Source organism: Rattus norvegicus, chromosome 1 (assembly GCF_036323735.1).
Source record: "Rattus norvegicus strain BN/NHsdMcwi chromosome 1, GRCr8, whole genome shotgun sequence".
Classification (NCBI taxonomy): Eukaryota; Metazoa; Chordata; class Mammalia; order Rodentia; family Muridae; genus Rattus; species Rattus norvegicus.
Window position 1 is genome coordinate 185,513,062 of NC_086019.1, and position 18,531 is coordinate 185,531,592.

Here is an 18,531-nt window from a genome sequence, read left to right on the forward strand (position 1 = left end):
GTATGGAGGGCCACCTTCCCGCCCCAGACACAGACTCTTGACACAGAGCGAAGCTTTGGGTGTGTACTGTTCTCTATGGCTCTGGGACTGTGGCACGTAAGTGTGCTTCTCCACTCAAATGGAATATAACTCAGTCCTTGCTTCCCTTGCACTGCCTCTACCTAAAGGTAGAGAAAGTGGCACTCCTGGAGCTCAGTGGGTTCAAGTTCAAATGCAAACCCTCTTTCTTACCTGTATGGCTTTGGGCAAATGCTTTCTTTTCTGGAAGAAAGTAATCATCAGCAGATCGAGACATACACTGTATTCGTGACAAGAGGTTTGCTGTGGAGATTAGGTGAGAAAAGTCTTGTTTAGCACATAGTAGGTTCTCAATTTGTTCTTCTTTATTTGCTCCCTGGCAGAAGAGCCTGCTGTGGCTGCTAGATTCCTGTCAGCTATGATGCCCTGCAGCTCTCAATGAACCAAGCTCATAGCAATTTCCCTCACCCTGTCTCTCGCCCTGTACCTTGAATGAAGTCGCCCTTACAAGCCAGGGTCAAGTGGTTCAGTCGAAACTGATTCAGAATAAACCCAGCCTGAACATGCTGCTGTTATCTCAGGGGGCTGGGAGAACGAGCGTAAATGGTTTGACACACACTTTATAAAACTCTCACTGCATTTTGCTACTACAGGGAACATGTAGATGCACTCCCTAGGACCAACCAGTATTCTTAACTGGTTGCTTTGCTGACAATGGTAGCTTGAACAAAGAATCTGTCTCTCTTAAAAGGGGACCTTGATTGCCCAGTAACATATATCTTGCTCAACTCATTGTTTGAGACACAAAGCACCTGGGCATTGCATTGTGGGATATCCCAACCCTGCAGCAATAGACATTTTTATTTGGGCCAAAAAGTGTGGCTTTTACATTTATATCTTTTGTCCACTTTGGACTGCAGAGAAACCCAGAGAATGCAACCCTTTGCTGAACATGGTTCAACCCAGGGTATTGATGCCTGGGAAGAAGGGGAAATGGGTGTTGGAAAGGCCATTAACAGCTTCTATTACAAGGAATCCCAACTGTTTGAAAAGTTGCCCCTGATTATTAATATTTTTCCAACCAATCTTCAGAACAAACCTAGAAACAACTCTGTGCTCCCCACACATGGTGCTATTTGAGACTTCCAATTTGTCTCTCCCTCTGTTCTTGTGTTTTGAAAGCAAGGGACCCCAAATACCAGCTTTTCTCTACCTTCTTCTCCAAGCTAGTAAGTCCAATTTCTGAGGGAATGGCAGGACCAAGGGAGAAATCAACTATAGTATCTGCCAATCTCCCTGGTGTAAATGTTCCCACTGTGGTCAGTTTCTTGAGACCAGAGCAACATGGCTGAGCATATAGATAGGCGGAATCACACATAACCAACTCCTTGGAGTCCTAAGTAGCCAGCTGGGGTACACCACGCCTAGCTGCTCCTCTCCTGGCTTCCCTGGCTAGAGAAACCCTAAGAGGATAAAGCCACAGCCAATTGTGTTGTGTATTGAAGAGCTTGGTGCCTAAATTAACCTGAGCCCTGGGATCTGGACCGAATGCATTTTCAGTTTTGAGTCAGATGCAACTCAGCTGGTGACACCTCTTCATAAAGCTTCAATCCAACTAAGTTCAATTCTATCCTGTCATCAAAAGAAAAGGAGAGACGATTTAAATGGCACAGCAATTTTACCTTCCATTTTCACAGATAAAATGTACGCGTACTGCTGAGTAACTAGGAGAAGGAGCCCCAGGTCTTTTGTTTTCCCCTCTCCATGTATGTGACTCTCACTGAGAACATGCTGCTTCACTAAACTGGCTCTAGTGTTGAATATTACTTATCTTTATATTCCAGTGTGCCTAGACAAAAGCCACCTACTGTTTCAGATGCTCAACCTGGTGAACAGAAATCTGGTGACTGGTGGACCATTGCAACCATAGTTTGACTAGCTTTCCTCTAAAAACTCCTTTTGAAGCTTATTCCTCAATGCACATTAGCAACATGGGGAGACTTTAGGAGGCAAATAAGATGTTGGGGTTCCATGCTTGTCATAAGGCTTAATAGAGTGAGTTCTATCACCTTTGTCCTTCTGTCCCTTATGTCATCCAAGGCCACAGCACTTGAACATGCCATCACGTTGGCCTTGGACTTTCTGGCAGCCGAACTGTGAGGTGAACTTCTGTGGTTCACCAAGAACTCCATCAGGGCATTTTGTTTCAGCGTTGGGAACAGATTAAAGCAGAGGCTGGAAGAGTAACTATTGGATTGAGGAGATCTCTAAGGTAATTCTATTATGTCCCTTTGTCGTCCAACTGCTTCACTTTGGAACCCAGTCTCAGGAGAAACTCAAGTCTACTTTATTTGATTACAATCATTTGAAATCTATTTCCTCCGGATACACACAGAAGATGGGATAGACCATGAAGAGATAGTGAGAGAGAAAAGCAGAGGAGAACAGAAGGACTTTTAGAAACTCCTTAATTCTTAAATCACCCCCCTTCCCACTTGATACTGGGCCACATAGTTTGTGTCCCCCTCCTCACTCAATACATTTAACAAAAATGTATGCATGTATGTGTCTGACATTTGTTTTGTTTCCATGTGACTCAGGGGCCTTGAGATAAGTCTGCATGATTGACATGTGTCAGGCTGATGCCTATCTGACTATGTGATTGACAGTACCTGGCTAATTGGATCAGGACTGACTTACAGGCATGGTCTGCCCCAGAAGCCCCTTGTGTGGAGCTTGGCTGTCAGGACCATCTTATCAGATATTGATGGACTTGCTATACTGCCCCCATGTGCTTAGGGAGGGTCTCTGTGTCTTTCTAGACCTAGAAAGGGGGTTGTACCTCATCCCTTGACCCAATTCTTCCACATTTGGCTGGCTGGCTGGTTATATCAAAGAACAAGTAGGATTTTGTGGCCCACTAAACACAAATGACCCCTGTCCTAATAGAGCTCAGTTCTAGGCTTCTGCCAGTGACTGCACAAGCCTCTTCTGCCACTTTCTGAGTCCCAGAAACTCCTTGGAGAGGTTCTCTATGTTCAGAGTCCTTAGACCAGGGCAGAGCATGGGGATTCTGGATATATGTATATAATATTATGGATATAATATAATGATGTTGCCAACAAAATAGCGGAAGTGAAAAATTCAGGGCACAGAGGTATTTTTAGGAGTTCAGCTATGTCTTTGAATAATGAGATGTGAGGTTTTTCTGGTTAAAGAGAATGAGGTCCTTTCACATAGCTTCATATCATTTTCATTTTGTAATAGCTACAACCCTTATTCCCGATTCTGCAGAGGAAAGAAATTTTCCTAATGTGACCCAGGTTCCACAGTGAGGACTCAAATCTACCACTTCTAACTCTAAAGTCCTTGTCTTTATAAGGAAAGGATGTGTACTACAATGTTAACATCCAAATTATCTTCTAAGACATTGCCATCCGCAAAGTCTGTTAGACCCTAGGCTAGAGAGCAGATACATATTATAATGTGCACAGGACTCATCGAATCTTCTCTGACATGTCTGAGAAGTGGTGACAGGAATAAGACATCAGACACAGAGCCTGTCACTTCATCTGCAATGACAAGGACAAGCTCAGGGCCACCTGTGACAGCAAAGGCAAGCACAGGATCAGGGGCAACCAAGCTGATGTCTGGGCAGTGGCGCTACCCATCTGAGGGTCAACACAAAATCCCAAAAGAAAGGTTCTGTAATGAAAAGGGTAAAATCTTGGAATCAGGGTGCACACATATATACTCCCATCACTCAGCAGGCTGAGGGAGAAGGATCATAAGTTCTAGACCAAGTTGAGAAGCTTGGCCAGAGTTTGTCTTGAAGAAGAGGAGGGGCAGGAGGAGCCACAAAAGCAGCAGTGTGTGAAGGTGGGGACACACTATAATTGTGTCCAGAAACACTGTAGTGAAAAATCCTGTAACCAAACTCAGACATACCTTTGAGCTTCTGAATACTTGTTGTTTTGGTTGTCCTTGGTGTTTGTTTTTTAAGACAAGGTTTCTCTGTGAAGCCTTGGTTGTCCCAGAACTCTCTCTGTAGACCAGGCTGGCCTCAAAGTTATAGCAATCCACCTGCCCTTGCCTCCCAAATGATAGGCTTGAGCCACCATATCAGGAGTTTCTGAATACTTAAGGCAAAGAGGAAAGCTCATGGGAAGTGCAGCTCATGACGAGAGTTCAAAGGACAGAGGACCAGTTTCCTGAGGAAGATCTTCACATGCGAGACACTTGTTAAAATAATGTTCCTTTTTACAGGAACTGGGATAATCCGCATGTTAGCCTACCCCACATACAATAATGAGAATCTAAATTAGATGCTTCTGTTGGATGCCCAGATGGTATGGTATAACAACTACTAATTAGCGGCAGTCTGGATTGGTAGAGGGAAAAAGTTAAGACTATCTTTTCCTTCCTTGAGCCGAAGTCACAGATTATGTTATTAGATTAGCTGTGAGTAAATGATATGCTACTGATGTCACCAGTGACTTCATGTGAAAAGGGGCCTAATAAAAATGGGCAATTAATAACCAAAGATTCTGTGACTAGAGAGATGGCTCTGTAAGATCGTTGGCTGTACTTGAAGAGGACCAGAGTTCAAGTTCTAGCACCCACATGGCAGCCCACAACTGTTTGTAGCTCCTATTCCAGGGATCCAACTCCCTCATACAGACATACAGGCAGGAAAAACACCAGTGAATCCACAGTGTAACAGATAGATAGATAGATAGATAGATAGATAGATAGATAGATAGATAGATAGATAGATAGATAGATAGACAGACAGATGATAGATCTTTTTTTTTAATTAACCAAATTTCTATGGAGAGGATGGTGACTACAAAAACTGCTGACAGAGCAAGTCTCCAAGAACAGTTCTCACGTATTTAAAAACTCAGCACTGGACTGGTGAAATGGCTCGGAAGGTCAGGGGTTTGCTGCCAAGAGACCTGAGCTTGATCCCCAGGATTCAGCAGTGAAAACAGAAGACCAATTCCTAAAATTTTCCTCTGACCTATACACACACACACACACACACACACACACACACACACACACACACACACACACGGGGAGTGGGGGCAGGCAGATAGATAGATAGATAGATAGATAGATAGATAGATAGATAGATAGATATAAATACCATTTTAATTTTTTAAAACTCTGTTTCCAAAATAACAGCCCAGCCTAGCTCTGAAGAATCTGAGTTTGGGAAGTGATACGAAGGCTCGGCTCCATCCTGTGGCCTGCTGTATCTAGGTGATCTGTCATATTTTTAATATCTTTTGTCAACCTGAGTTTAAAATATTGAATGGTATGAAATTTCCAATACCTCACTGTTTTGATCTATAAAAACGACACATTCTCTTGTCTCTTCCTAAAACAAACATTTAGGAAATTAGAAGGCACAGTAAGCGATCTATGTGTCCTGTCTGACTTATTTGAGCAGCTAGGGCCTATTTAAAAGTCATGCCATATGGATAAACACACATATAAAATGTCGCTTTTCTCCTTCTCACGCATTATAAAAAGACAGTCATTAAATTCGCCATAATCTTGAACATCAATTCCTCTGCCTGTGCTTATTAGCATTTTGAGACGTTTGTACGATGTATTTTCCCCTCCCCCAACCCGTTCCAGATCCCCTTTACCCTTCCCCCTTCTTCCTCCCACCTTCCCTACCCACCAGACTTTGTGTCTTCTTTTCTCCTCATCAAGTCCAGTCTGTGCTGTAGCCATGCACTGGTGCATAGTGGACCCACCAGCTCCTTTTTGCGGTAGATAATGATCAACAACAGGGATCCACGGCAGGTCAAGGTGCAGGGAATGGTAGGGATAAAAGACCGATTTTATTTCGCAACAAGAAACTCTCTCTCTGCTTTTTTTTTTTTCTGGACACCTCTCTGTTCAAATTCCTGCGTGGTGGTGTTGATGTAGGCAAGATGTTAAGTCTGAGGTAACCAAGGGAACAGCAGCTGCATCTTGTAGCGGTGTCCCCTGGAGGTCAGCTGCCCCTTTGTGGTTAAATCTCTTTAAAGCTGAAGTTAGATTGTCCCCACCGCATTAGAAACTGAGGAATCAGGGCAACACACTAGCGAAAGGCTACATCCACAAAGACCCAATGTTATTAATTATGACATCGCTCACAGGGAGGCTCGGACATCCTCCTCTTTCAAGGGCTTTTCTAGAGGATCATGGGAAGATGCTGAAAGGAAGCATTGCTCCACCATGATTTGAGGAAGGGTCACCTTATCTCATGGCTATGGCCCCTACCTCTTAAGTACCCACAAGAAATAATTTTAAATTTACAACATAGGGCACACCGGCTGCTCTGCGTCTTTGAGACAATTCACTCCAGCCTCTCTCTGAAGTGTTTTCTTTGCTAAATAAACTTCAGCTTAAGTTGTTTATATTTCTTGACTTAATTATTTTGCCCCAAAAGACAAGACTCCTGTGACAGTAGTACCATGAGAATTTTCTCCCAGTTCGTACCTTGTCCATATCCCCAGGACACTGGGACCCCTGACCTCACCTCTTGGTGATCAACTGTGGAAACGGAGCAAGGCTTTTCCTGCTACACAATGTAAGCGCTTGCTGACATGACACCAGCACTCGTACTATCACACAAGCATGAGGTTCAAATACGGGTCCGATTTCTTTGTCCTCGCTCAGTTAAACTGCTCTGCCGTTTCTGTTACAAGTACACACACACACACACACACACACACACACACACACACACACACACACACACCTGAGATTAGCATTGATTTGGATCACTGCAAACTGTGTAGCCAGTCAGGCATGGCTCCAAGGAAAATAATTTCAAGAATGTTTTAATATGGAGATTTTTTTAAAGGGTTCAAATGTAAAATGACTCCTTGCCTCTTCGAAGGGTTTTCTTGGCAAGAGAGGTTTTGACCCTTCTATAAAGCATATTTGGGGTTGGGGATTTAGCTCAGTGGTAGAGTGCTTGCCTAGGAAGCACAAGGCCCTGGGTTCAGTCCCCAGCTCCAAAAAAAAAGAACCAAAAAAAAAAAAAGAATAAAAGCATATTTGGAGACCACCTTTAATTTTTTAATCACAAATGTTTAGCAATTAACCTTTTGGGGAAACTGGCAACAAATCTCTCTCTCTCTCTCTCTCTCTCTCTCTCTCTCTCTCTCTCTCTCTCTCTCTCTCTCTCTCCCCAGAACTAAGTGAATGAACATTTGGGGTGGACTCATTTGATGTTTCCCATTTGGATGGGTAGAGTTCTTTGCCAGACACAGGTTTTTGGTTTGAGCTTCATGCATAAGTTACCAATTCTACCTGGCACATTTGGCCAATTGGATTCATTGTTTCATGTTGCCTAGACTGTAAAAGTAACTTTGACGGACAATGGATGAGAGGAAAGTCATCCCTGCTTGCTACTGCAGTAGGCCATTTCCTATTACTAAAAAGAATAGTCCAAGTTTGTAAAGAGCACAGTCTCTTTGCACGTCATTTAAAACAAAACCAATTTTCCAGCCTATACATGCAGATTCTCATGGTGAGTTTGGTAAGATGAGAGAGAGAAAGGAGAATTAAAAGCCCTGGGTCAATACTAATAAGATAGTGTGACTCTATTTATAAATTATTTATATATGAAATCACAATTTATATATAATACGCCAATGGGCTGAACTACTTTGCTCTATCTATTCTCTATTAAACAAACTGGAATAAAATCATGGCCAATAGTTAAATAATGACCTAAACCCTCTTGTCCCCAATGAAAAATATAAATAAAAGAGACTCTCATCTTCAGTTTGTAAAAATGAGATTTCAGGGAGCCTTCAGTGGACCAATGTGTCAGTAACCTGAGTCATTCTAACATGATGTCTGCAATTTGACATGTCCATAGTAGTTATGCAGCCATTACCTTAATTTTTATTTATTTTTATGCGTGTATGTTCGTTTACTTGTGTTATGTGCACTTGTGTGAGGTTACCCTCAAAGGCCAGAAGAGGGCATCCTGTCCCTCAGAGATGGTGTTGGAGGAGACTGAACTGTGAGTTGTGAATCCTGGGACCTAAGCTCAAATCCTCTCCAAAAGCAGCAAGTGCTCTGAGTCACTCAGTACCTCTCCAGCCCCTTACTTTTTGTCCTCAAACCATCACTTTCCTTAGTCCTCAATTAGTGAAACCTCTACCTTTTAATCATGAATGGAGACACTGGTTCCATCAACTCTAACTAAAACAAAAACCCACAGCTCTTGCTATTAGATAATGCCTCCCCCATCAGAATGCCACCTAACGCTTCTCCTCAGACTCGACCTGTGTGTGGTAGCACACAGTAGGTCCCTCTACCCTTCCTGGGTGGGCTCATTTATCAGAAAATGCTAGTCTTGTCTCAATCTAAAATCAGTCAAGTACCTGAGTAAATGGTCGTGTGTTCCTCAAACGCACACTTTACAGAGGGGAACTTCCCAGGGTCCCAAATGAGGGACTGTGGGAAAGCATTAATAACTCTGATTCACAAAGTCAGGACTCAGTCAGCCATCACAAGGGTGCAACTGCAGTCTTTTTTTCAGTTTTAGACGTGTGTCTCTTCCCCCAATTAGCTCAGAATTCAAATGGAAAAGCAGAATTGTACTTTATCAGATCTCTCAAAGTCCAAATTTATTCATTTTTATTATCTCTGAGACCAGAGCACTCAACTGAAAAGATCACAAAGGAATATGCAGGGTTCTCAGGAGCAGCGGGAGTGAGAGAACGAGCCTGTTTCATTTACAATGGGAGTGTCAGACTATTTTATACAGTGAGTGCTGGGTAGTGCACCAGTGGCTAGCTGCACGCCAGAGAACTTCAAACTGGATACCTGCTAGAGAGCTGCTGGTTCAATTCTCACTGCAGGGCTGAAGGAAACCAGGCTCTGACAGCAGCAGTAGCAGCAACAGAGTAGATGCACTTAGAACAAAGAGGGCAAGTGGGCAGCCAAAAGCAGCTTCCCATATCTCAAAACTCTTCACCTGGGGACCAACCAGCACTGGAGCTTCAAGACCATCTTCCCCCTCAGCTCTTCCCCCAGGAAATGCCCTCCAGAGATATGAGTCTTACTCAATCCAGGTCCAGCCAAGCAGAAAACCAAGACAAACCATCATGGGAAAGAAGAAGCTGTTTTGACTCCTGGCCTGAGAGGACTTGGTTCACCATGGCAGAGTCTCAAGGTGGAGACATTTGGTTCACAGTGTGCTTCTTGGGGAGCAGGAGGGAAGGAGTGTCCTACCAGCCTTCTCCTTTCCTGTTCATTCCATCTGGGCTGTCAGTCCATGGGATGAGTCTGGAAACACCCTCAAAGACACCTTCAGATTCTAAATCCAGTCGGGTAGGCTGTGAAGATTGTTACCCACAGCAAACGTTCACACCGGGTGTGAAGTGTGATCAATGCAATAACTAAAATCTTTTTACAAACCAGCAATGGTTTGAATCAGCCGGATTCCAGATATGCTGGCTGTGGAAAAGACGATATAAACATTTATCTTTTTTTTCTAATGAGAACAGATTGCAGTGTTTACCCTGTATACTCTACTCCAAGAGTTAATTACAAAAATTGATAATAATTGGGGCACTCAAAGCTGAGAGCAAAACCTGAAAGGCTCTAGCAGCCAATCGTTTCCTCCAGGAACAAGATAACATTGCTTTAAAATGTTAAATCTAGTACAGCGCTGACTCTAACCAGTGTGCCTGGGTTCCAGACATGTACCACCAGGATGGCCTACTTCTGTCTAAGATAATGCAGAGTCCTTGAAATCTTGGTACCCAACTCACCATCGCCTGAGAGCTTGTAGAAATGCAGACCCCAGGCCCACACCAGTTCTGCTTAATCAGAACCTGAACTTAATCACCACATATGATTAGCCCTATGCAGTTCTGAAATACTCCCATGTAGGCATGTCTACTCACTGAACCTATGAATGCACCTCAGACTTCCTTATTGATGTGTGTGTCAACAGCAGAGGTTGGCCATATTTTTAGACCACATCCTTAGACCGTGTCTAAAGACATGGTCACTCTGACAGCCCAGTGCCAGGTTTTCCAGGTTTCCCTCTGTTTAAAAGAAAATGAACTATTTCTAGAAGTAGTTAAACCTGTAAGTCTTTGATTATAAAAGGAATTGGTGCCCTTAAAAAAATAGATCTATCATCAAATGGGGCAAATGTTAACATGTGTTAGGTTTTGATAATGGGTACGTGGATATCTGTTACATTATTTCCTGCATGTTTGACATTTTGATATGAAAACATAAAAATATAAGGTAAAGGTAATGGATCTCCAATTAAGATAAGAAAAACTGCAGAGAATAAAAATCACTTGCAATTCCACTACCCAGATATACCTCTGAGTATTTGTCGTCCTCTCGTTCTTTTTCCTGTTAAGAGGGGAATTTAAATTTGCATTTTTATTATCGTCATTAGCTCATGCTGTTAATTCTTCTTTCTTCATAAATTCCAGGTGAGATGGTCTCTGAAATGAAGATGGAAATGGATAGAGAGAGAGAGACCCTCATCAGTATCCGAGACAGGGAAAGCAGCCAGCAAAACACTGAGGCTAAAGAGGTGTGTAGACACTCACATGGGTGGGGGTGGGGTTATTAGTTATTTCTCTTGTTGTGATCAATTATCTGATAAGAAGCAACTTAAGGGAGGAGGAACTGATTTCGTCTCATAGTTTTAGGTCACAGGGTCCATCACCATAGGGAAGACGCGATGGCAGAAACATGTAATAACTGGTTACATTGGATCACCAGGCCCAGACAAGGCATTTCTGTAAGGAGTTTCTTTTTTTTTTTTTTTTTTTTGTTCTTTTTTTTCCGGAGCTGGGGACCGAACCCAGGGCTTTGCGCTTCCTAGGTAAGCGCTCTACCACTGAGCTAAATCCCCAGCCCCCTGTAAGGAGTTTCTAATGAGGACACTTGGAGAAGGTCTGAACCCTGGTAACATCTGCTATAGGAACAAACCCAGAAAGGAAACTGCTTGGCCTGGCAGGAAACTTCTGTGGGCAATGCTGACTCTCTGGAAATGCACTTCCTACTCTTCACAGGCAACCAAAAACCCTGATCCAGAAAAAGAAAATGACAAAAATACAAGTCTCCCATCATCTCAGTTCTAAGACAGAAAGGCCCCGTAAGGGCTGGCACAGTCTACTTTTTTCCCCAGTATCTACCTGTCTTTTGGGGACTTTAAAAAGAGGCTGTGCTCAAAGGTAGAAAACACTGTGCTAAAAAATCCTTCAAAATGCAGGCCAAGGCAAAGTGGGGGAGGGGACCTTGTTCTCAAGGCTTGAAAATCTACTGCATTTACAAAAAGAGAGCAATTAAGAAATCTTATACCAGGTAAGGTCAACCCGGGCTATAGAAAGGGAACGTGTTGAAAGAAAGAAAAGGAAAGAGGGAAGAAAAGAAGGAAAAAGGACGGACGGAAGAAAGAGGAAGGAAGGAGGAAGGAGAGGTGTAGGGAGGGAGGGATGAAGGGACAGAGGAAAGGAGGATGGATGGAAGGAAGAGAAAGGAGGGAGGGAAGGAAGGAAGCAAACAGGGAGGGAGGGAGGAGAGACGGAGGGAAGAAAGAAGAGCGAGAACTATTTGGGTCAAAACAAGATGCAATTTATGTTTAAAATGAATGGCTTTGTCTTTCAATAGCTGAATTTTGGTTACAGACTTCAAAGTTTGATTCTATCATCTTTTTAGCTGTGTGTTTGATGGACACAGGCTCTCTGCCTCCATTTCTTCATCTTCCTGCCTCATAGACTTCTCCAGCACATTAGATGTGGCAGGTGTTTCTCAAGAAGTTGACGGTTCAATCCTTGCTTTTGTTTTGCTTTGAGGTCATACTACATAACCCAGTCTGGCCTTGAGTTCCAGACTCCTGTACTCTCAACCTCTTGAGTCCTGAGATTACAGGCATAGCCAGATATAACATATTCTCTTTGCTGTGAAAAATATTGCCAAACACTTTCAAAAGCACCAGACAACTTCTGCTTTCCAGGGGGTAAGTCTAGCCTGCACACTTTACCTCGAGGGGGTAAGTCTCCCAAAGCTACTCAAAGGACAAAAATCAAGACTCTTCTGTGACCCTGGGGAATGGGGAACGATATTGGCAATGAACCTGAGGCTGGAGAATTCTGGGAGGCTGTAAAGCTGATCGGAGTTAGACTGACAGAAATTCTGGGCACTGCACCAGGGGAGCAAGTCCCATGAAAGATAAGCTTCCAGGAAACAAGAAAGAGATCTCTGGAGAGAGGGGGGCTGCCAATACAGCCTGCTGAACAGTGAAGAAAACCTTCAAACAGGGCTTCTGTGTGTGTGTGTGTGTGTGTGTGTGCGCGTGTGTGTGTGTGTGCACGCGCATGTATGCGCTTGCGTGCTAAAAGATCCTTCTAAAATATAAACCAAGGAAAGGGGGAGGACCAGTTTTGTTTGCTATTACTTCTAGCCTGTGTTATCTCAAGGCTTGAAAATACATTACATTTATAAAAAGAGAACAATTAAGAAATATTGTCCCAGGTATGGTTAACCCAGGATGTATGTATATATATATATATATATATATATATATATATATATATATATATATGTGTGTGTGTGTGTGTGTGTGTGTGTGTGTGTGTGTGTGCATCATATGCATATTATGTGTATATGTAATTGATGTATGTGTATGTATATATATACATATATGTGTGTGTGTGTGTGTGTGTGTGTGTGTAGAGAGAGAGAGAGAGAATCAGCCTTGATTTCTCCATATAGTCAGAGGCAGTTGACAAAAGAGGCACAATAAGTATGTGTGTGTGCTCCTATCTATGTCAACGCACCTTTGTGCATGCGTGAGTGTGAATGAGTGTTTGTATGTTGAGGTGTCAACCTATGGATCTATAAACAACCAAGAGTGTGGTGTTAGAGGGGGCTGTCCTTAGGGAGAGTTTGAAGTTGAATTGTGACTATCTCACTGTTCAGATGTGTACACAGGCACGTGTGAACGAGCCTGTGTGTGTGGTTGGGCACTGTAGGAAGACGAATACCAATCCAGAATCAGTGTCTGGGTTTAAAGTAAGACTGCCATTTCTTAGTCCTTTGGTCATAGCGAAGTTACCAATAGCCTCTCTGTGCCTCAGTTTCTCACTTATAAACTGAGGTTAATGGGATCTCCGAGCCCGTGAGATATGAAGAGGAAATGAGAAGTTACAGCTTTTGCCAGCTGTGAGCAGCCCATACTAATGTACAGTGGTTGCTTGTACATGAGCAGGCATGAGCAAACAACACCACTCCTTTGACTCCAGCTCTGCCCTTCCTGTATCTGCAAAACAACTAGGAAATCTGAGGAGCGGTTGAGAAAGGAATCCCCACCGTCATATACAAAGGAGGTTGGAACCCAAAGCAGAAGGCACAGGCCCAACTCCAGAGCAGCTGTCTCCACTCCCCAGGCTCTGTACACCCTCTCCAGACCAAGACTCCAAGAGACATTGTTGCTCGTTAATAATTTCCATAATACTCACTATCGGCTACTAAGCCAGCAGCCTACTCCACATAAGCAATAATAATTTATGGTTGCAGTTAATGGGCTGTTTTATAGGAACCCACAATTATAATTGGATGTCAAGTGTTGTGAATCTCAGCGGATGGAAAGCGGCAACCACTGGGGCCTGGTGTTTAATTTTTTAATGTGATTATTAAATTTCCCATCTCCCTGCTCCTGTATCTTTCCTCGGTATGGCTTCCAGCTGTGGCTTCACTCTGTCAGCACTGTCTTCCCTGGTCCAGAGTCTTAAAATTTACTTCATACACTGGTATCTGGTCCTATGGGCTTTTCACTGTGTCTGAGCATACAGCTAGTCACTGGTCTGGATCCTGCAAAAGTGGGGTAAGTGCTGGGCTGGAAAGATGGTGGCTCAGATGGGGAAGTGCTTGTCTTGTAAGCAGGAGAACCTCAGATTAATCCCCAGAACCTGCATACAAATGCTGGGCTTTGTGACCTCCGCCTGTAATCCAAGTAGTGGGCAGTAGAGGCAGGAAGATCCCCAGAGCTTTCTGGCCAACTAGTCTAGCCTACTTGGTGAGCTCCAGGATAATGAGATGCCCTGCTCAAGTGGAGGTCGGTGGGGTTCCTGGGGATGCCATTTGAGATTGTCCTCTGACCTCCGTATGTACCTGTCCACACACATGCACCTACAAACACATACACACATAAAATACAGAGTACATACCAACTTTTCTGTTTGGAAATATCCTCCAAATTAACATCTGATGAAGAGCAATAGGTCCCTATATTTATCCAGCTTGCTTTCTTACATGCTGGACCTACACAGGTGGCCTAGTAGCCTCTGGCTCATTCCGATGATAATTGTATTAATTACTGTTATAACTTGTTTTTCTGTCATTGTGATAAAACATTTTGACCACAATCAAATTATGAGAGGAAAGGGTTTGTTTAGCTTACATTTCCAGGTAACAAACTGTCATTGAGGAAAGCCAGGGAAGGAACTGAAAGCAGGAACCTGGGGGTGGGGGGGGACAGGAACCATGGAGAGACACTCCCCTCTTGTTGACTCACTCTCTGGCTAATGCTCAACTACCTTTCTTATATAGCTCAGGCCCACTTGCCTAGGGATGGTGCTACCCACAGTAGCTGGACACTTCCACATCAATCATCAATCAAGACAGTCTCTCGCAGACATGGCTACGAGTCAATATCATCAAGAAAAATTTCAATTGAGATTCCTTCTTTCTTGGTGACTCTAGGTTATGGTAAGTGAACAAATAAAACTAACCGGAAGAGTTACTTTTATGTCCCTGTGACTAAAATACCCTATAGAAACAACTAGGAGAGAAAAAGCCTTTATTTTGGCTCACTGTTTCAGGGGATTCTGCACATCTCCATGGGGACCTTGTGACAGCATTCATGACAGTAGACTGTGCAACAGAGGTTGCTCTTGAAGCAAAGTTGAACCGGAAATGGACAGGTATAACCTTCAAATCCCTGTTTTAGTGACCTACTTGGGCCCGCTAGACTGGGCCCCTAAGGGTTCTACAACCTTTCCAAACAGTAACTCCAAGGGCAAACAAATGTGCTCTGTTAGGAGCCATTCAGATTCAAAGCATTACTGAAGCATACCTGTTTCCACTGACCCAGGGGTCATGAGCCCTGGAAAGAACTTGCTTGGTTTGTATACTTGAAATCTGCCTTCAGATGTTTTTAGACACCAGAACCCTGAAGTAACACAGTATTTGCCATGTGCGCACAGTACTTTGGGAAGGAGGGAAGAGGTGAAGAACCATACAAAAGACGCTTTTCTATTTCCAGTCCTGAGTCCCAGATGAAAGCCCAGAGGCTGACTATGCAAAGTAAAGAATAGATATGGAGCAGTTGGCCAGGACGACACAACCTCACTGTGGCTCTGAGTCCATCTGCCTTGTTCAGCTCAGATCCAAGCTTGGCCAAGGTCCTGGTGCCTCAAGCTCAGCGCTGAGGCTAATGAGGGCTAATGAGGAACGGCACTGAGTGTGATCCTTACCTAATCCAAAGACAGACGAGGAACCAACATTGAGGAGGGCCTGCAGTCCTCACTAAATTGCAACCCAATTATAGCTCTAGAACAGCCATGCCCGGAACTCAATGGAAAAGTGGTCATGAATTCATTCGCCTTAAAGCCAAGCTTACGTCAATGGGAGTCACTGGAAACAATTGGTCATTAATCATCATTAGAGTCCAAAACTGTCTCTTCGGAGAGGATGTTATACTGCAAACAAACTTACCACACAGCACCACAGGTTCGATCACATGAACTTCCAGTTCTCTGTGGGCAAAAGCTGTCTTTGACTCACCTAGGGAATCCCATACCCAGCAAAGACCACAGCATAACACATGATCAGCTGTCAAGATGGCACCCTGGGAGACAAACCTCTGGTCATATCGATGGGGGTGTTTCTTGACTGAGTTCATCAAAGTAGGAAGGCCCACCCTAAATGTGGGTAGCACTATTTCGGCTGGGGTTCTAGACTGAATAAGAAGGAGAAAGTAAGCTGGGCCCCAGCATTCATCTCTCCTGTTTCTTGACTCAAATGCAGTGGGATCAGCTACCTTCTGACTTCCTCACCGTGGTGGACTGCAACCTCAGACTGCAAGCCAAAATAAACGCTTCCTTCCATGAGATGCTTTGGTTGGGTATTTATCCACTACAAGGTGAAAATGTAACCAATCCAGACAAGTGAGAAAGCACAGGGTGGATTAAGAAGAGAGTGATACTGGAATCCATCAGGCCTGAGTGAGAATCCTTCTCTATCAGTTCTCAGCTATGTGACCTTCCCCAAGTCCACACCTTCCCTCTATAGGGAGCCACTCAGTGTTGGTGTCTTTTTCCTTTCTCCAAGAGCAATGTGTTGGTATTAGGTTGATACCTGCTTTACTATCCATCAATGTATTAGGTTTTTATCATTAGGATGCATACACCTGATATGGACCACTTAAGAGAGGAAGGGTTTCTCCTTGATCACGGTTTCTGTCCACTGTTCTGGGAAGGATGGAGTGCCAAGGTAGAAGTTCTCACTAGGGTGGAGAGGTTGCTGAGAAAGGAATAGGAAGCCATGGAGTCATTTATCCCCAAGGACTTCCCCTCCTCCAGCCCCTCCCATCCCCCAAAATTTCCAGAACCTCTGAAAATAGAATCATCAGCGGGGGGAAAGGTCTTCAAAACATGAGCCTGCAGGGTGTTTCAGATTTCCATCCTAAGCCTCACTCTCCCACAGTCCCCATAGGGATTTGGATTCTGAGAGCCCACGTGACCTGCGAAATCAGCCGTGTCTTTCTGCTGCCAGTATTCTACTGTGCATCTTTCTACTACAGAGTACCCATAGTCTTTTTTTTTGAATTACCTATTTTTGGCTATCAAAATGTTAGGTAACAATGGTCACAAAATACCATTCAAGTATTTTGAATGTGAAATGTCACCAAATAGTCTCATATGTCTGACCAACTGCGGCACTCTTTGGAAAGATTGTGGGATCTAAGGAGCAAGGCCGGAGGAAGTGAGTCACTGGAGGCGTGGGCCTTAAAACTGTAAATCACAGTCCCGTTCCCCGTTTACTCCTGATTTTAGAGTGCAGATGCAATGTGTCCAGCTTCCTGCTCCTGCCATTTACCTGCTCCACCATCATGGAATGAATTCCCTGGAAACTGTAAGTCAAACTAAACCCTTTCTCCTTCAAGTTGCTTTCTTCCGAGTTTTTTATCACAGCAGCAAAAAAAGTGATTAAGATCATATGCAAAACAAACATTTCTTACGTCCCTAAGTTCCTGGGGTGGTGAGACTGTCCTGTTGGTCTTGGCTGATCTCTGCTGATCTCCTGTGTATAAAGTGAGGCGCTGTCCTCAGAACTTCCTGAGGCATCTCGTTCTCCAGCCTGTGTCACCTCCAGATATTTCCTCCAGCTCCATCAGATTAGCCTGGGCTCAGGGTTCCAAGAAAAGTGGGCAGAGTTCTACCAAAGTCCCTGAGGCCTGTGCTCCCAAATGATGAACTGTGGTGGTTTGAACAGGTTTGGCCCCCAAAGACTCATGTGTTTGAATGTTTGGCCCACAGAGAGTGACAATATTAGGAGGTATGGCCCTCTTGAAAGTAGTGTGTCACTTTTAGGTCCTATGCTCAAGCTCCACCCAGTGCGGAAGTCAGTCTCTCCTGGCTGCTGTCAGATTAAGATATAGAATTCTCAGCTCCTTCTGCAGCACCATGTCTGCCTGCACACTTCCAGGCTCCTTCCATAGTGATAATGGACTGAACCTCTGAAACTGTAAGCCAGCCCCAATTAAATGTTGTCCCTCCTGAGAGTTGCCGTGGTCATGGTATCTCTTCACAGCAATAAAAACCTAACTAAGGCATAAGCCATCATGTTACCATATCATATCAAATACACAGCCAACCCAGTTCCAAGGACTGGGAACATAAATTCTGCCTCTTAATGGGGGGACCTTGATTGTCACATCATAAAAGAGTAACATCAAAGGAGGGCAAGAACGGTAACCATTCGGGGGAAATTCTTATGGTTTAAATTTGAAATGGCCCCCACAGGTTGTATTGGGAGACTGTGGAACCATTATGAGGCTGGATGGAGTGGTGAAAAGAGGGCTGAGACAAGCCTTGGAAGGTTGCACTTTGTCCCAGGTTTCTGCTGTACTTTCCGGTCTTCCATGATGGGACTCCCACACACATTCCCACTGCCGTGACCTAAGCACTTCGGCATGTCTTCCTTTCCGTCCATCCTGCCAGACAAAGCTCTGCAAGTCCCAGCCCAAACAAGTGTTTCCTGTAGAACCCACCCAGGCACTGCCGATGGGCCACACACAACCCTCAGCCTCTGTCCGCTCACAAAATGACAAGCCCCCGCTCCATCAGCTACTCAGCAATCATGGACACCCTGACTGGTCACACAGCACAGGTCACAAGCTAACAAACCTGCATCCTCAAAGTGCAGGACCTCCCTCTCCCTCAGAATACC

At 44.1% G+C, this 18,531-nt stretch overlaps 1 protein-coding gene across 1 annotated transcript in view; it reads right to left on the reverse strand.

The window, feature by feature from the left end:
* Positions 1-8,643: 8,643 nt before the first annotated feature.
* Positions 8,644-18,531, reverse strand: part of LOC120099923 (uncharacterized) — a 98,760-nt gene continuing 88,872 nt past the window's right edge. Inside the window, exon 4 of the mRNA XM_063280718.1 lies at positions 8,644-10,514. The gene's annotated coding sequence lies outside the window, so the exon portion shown is untranslated. The remainder of the gene's footprint in view (positions 10,515-18,531) is intronic.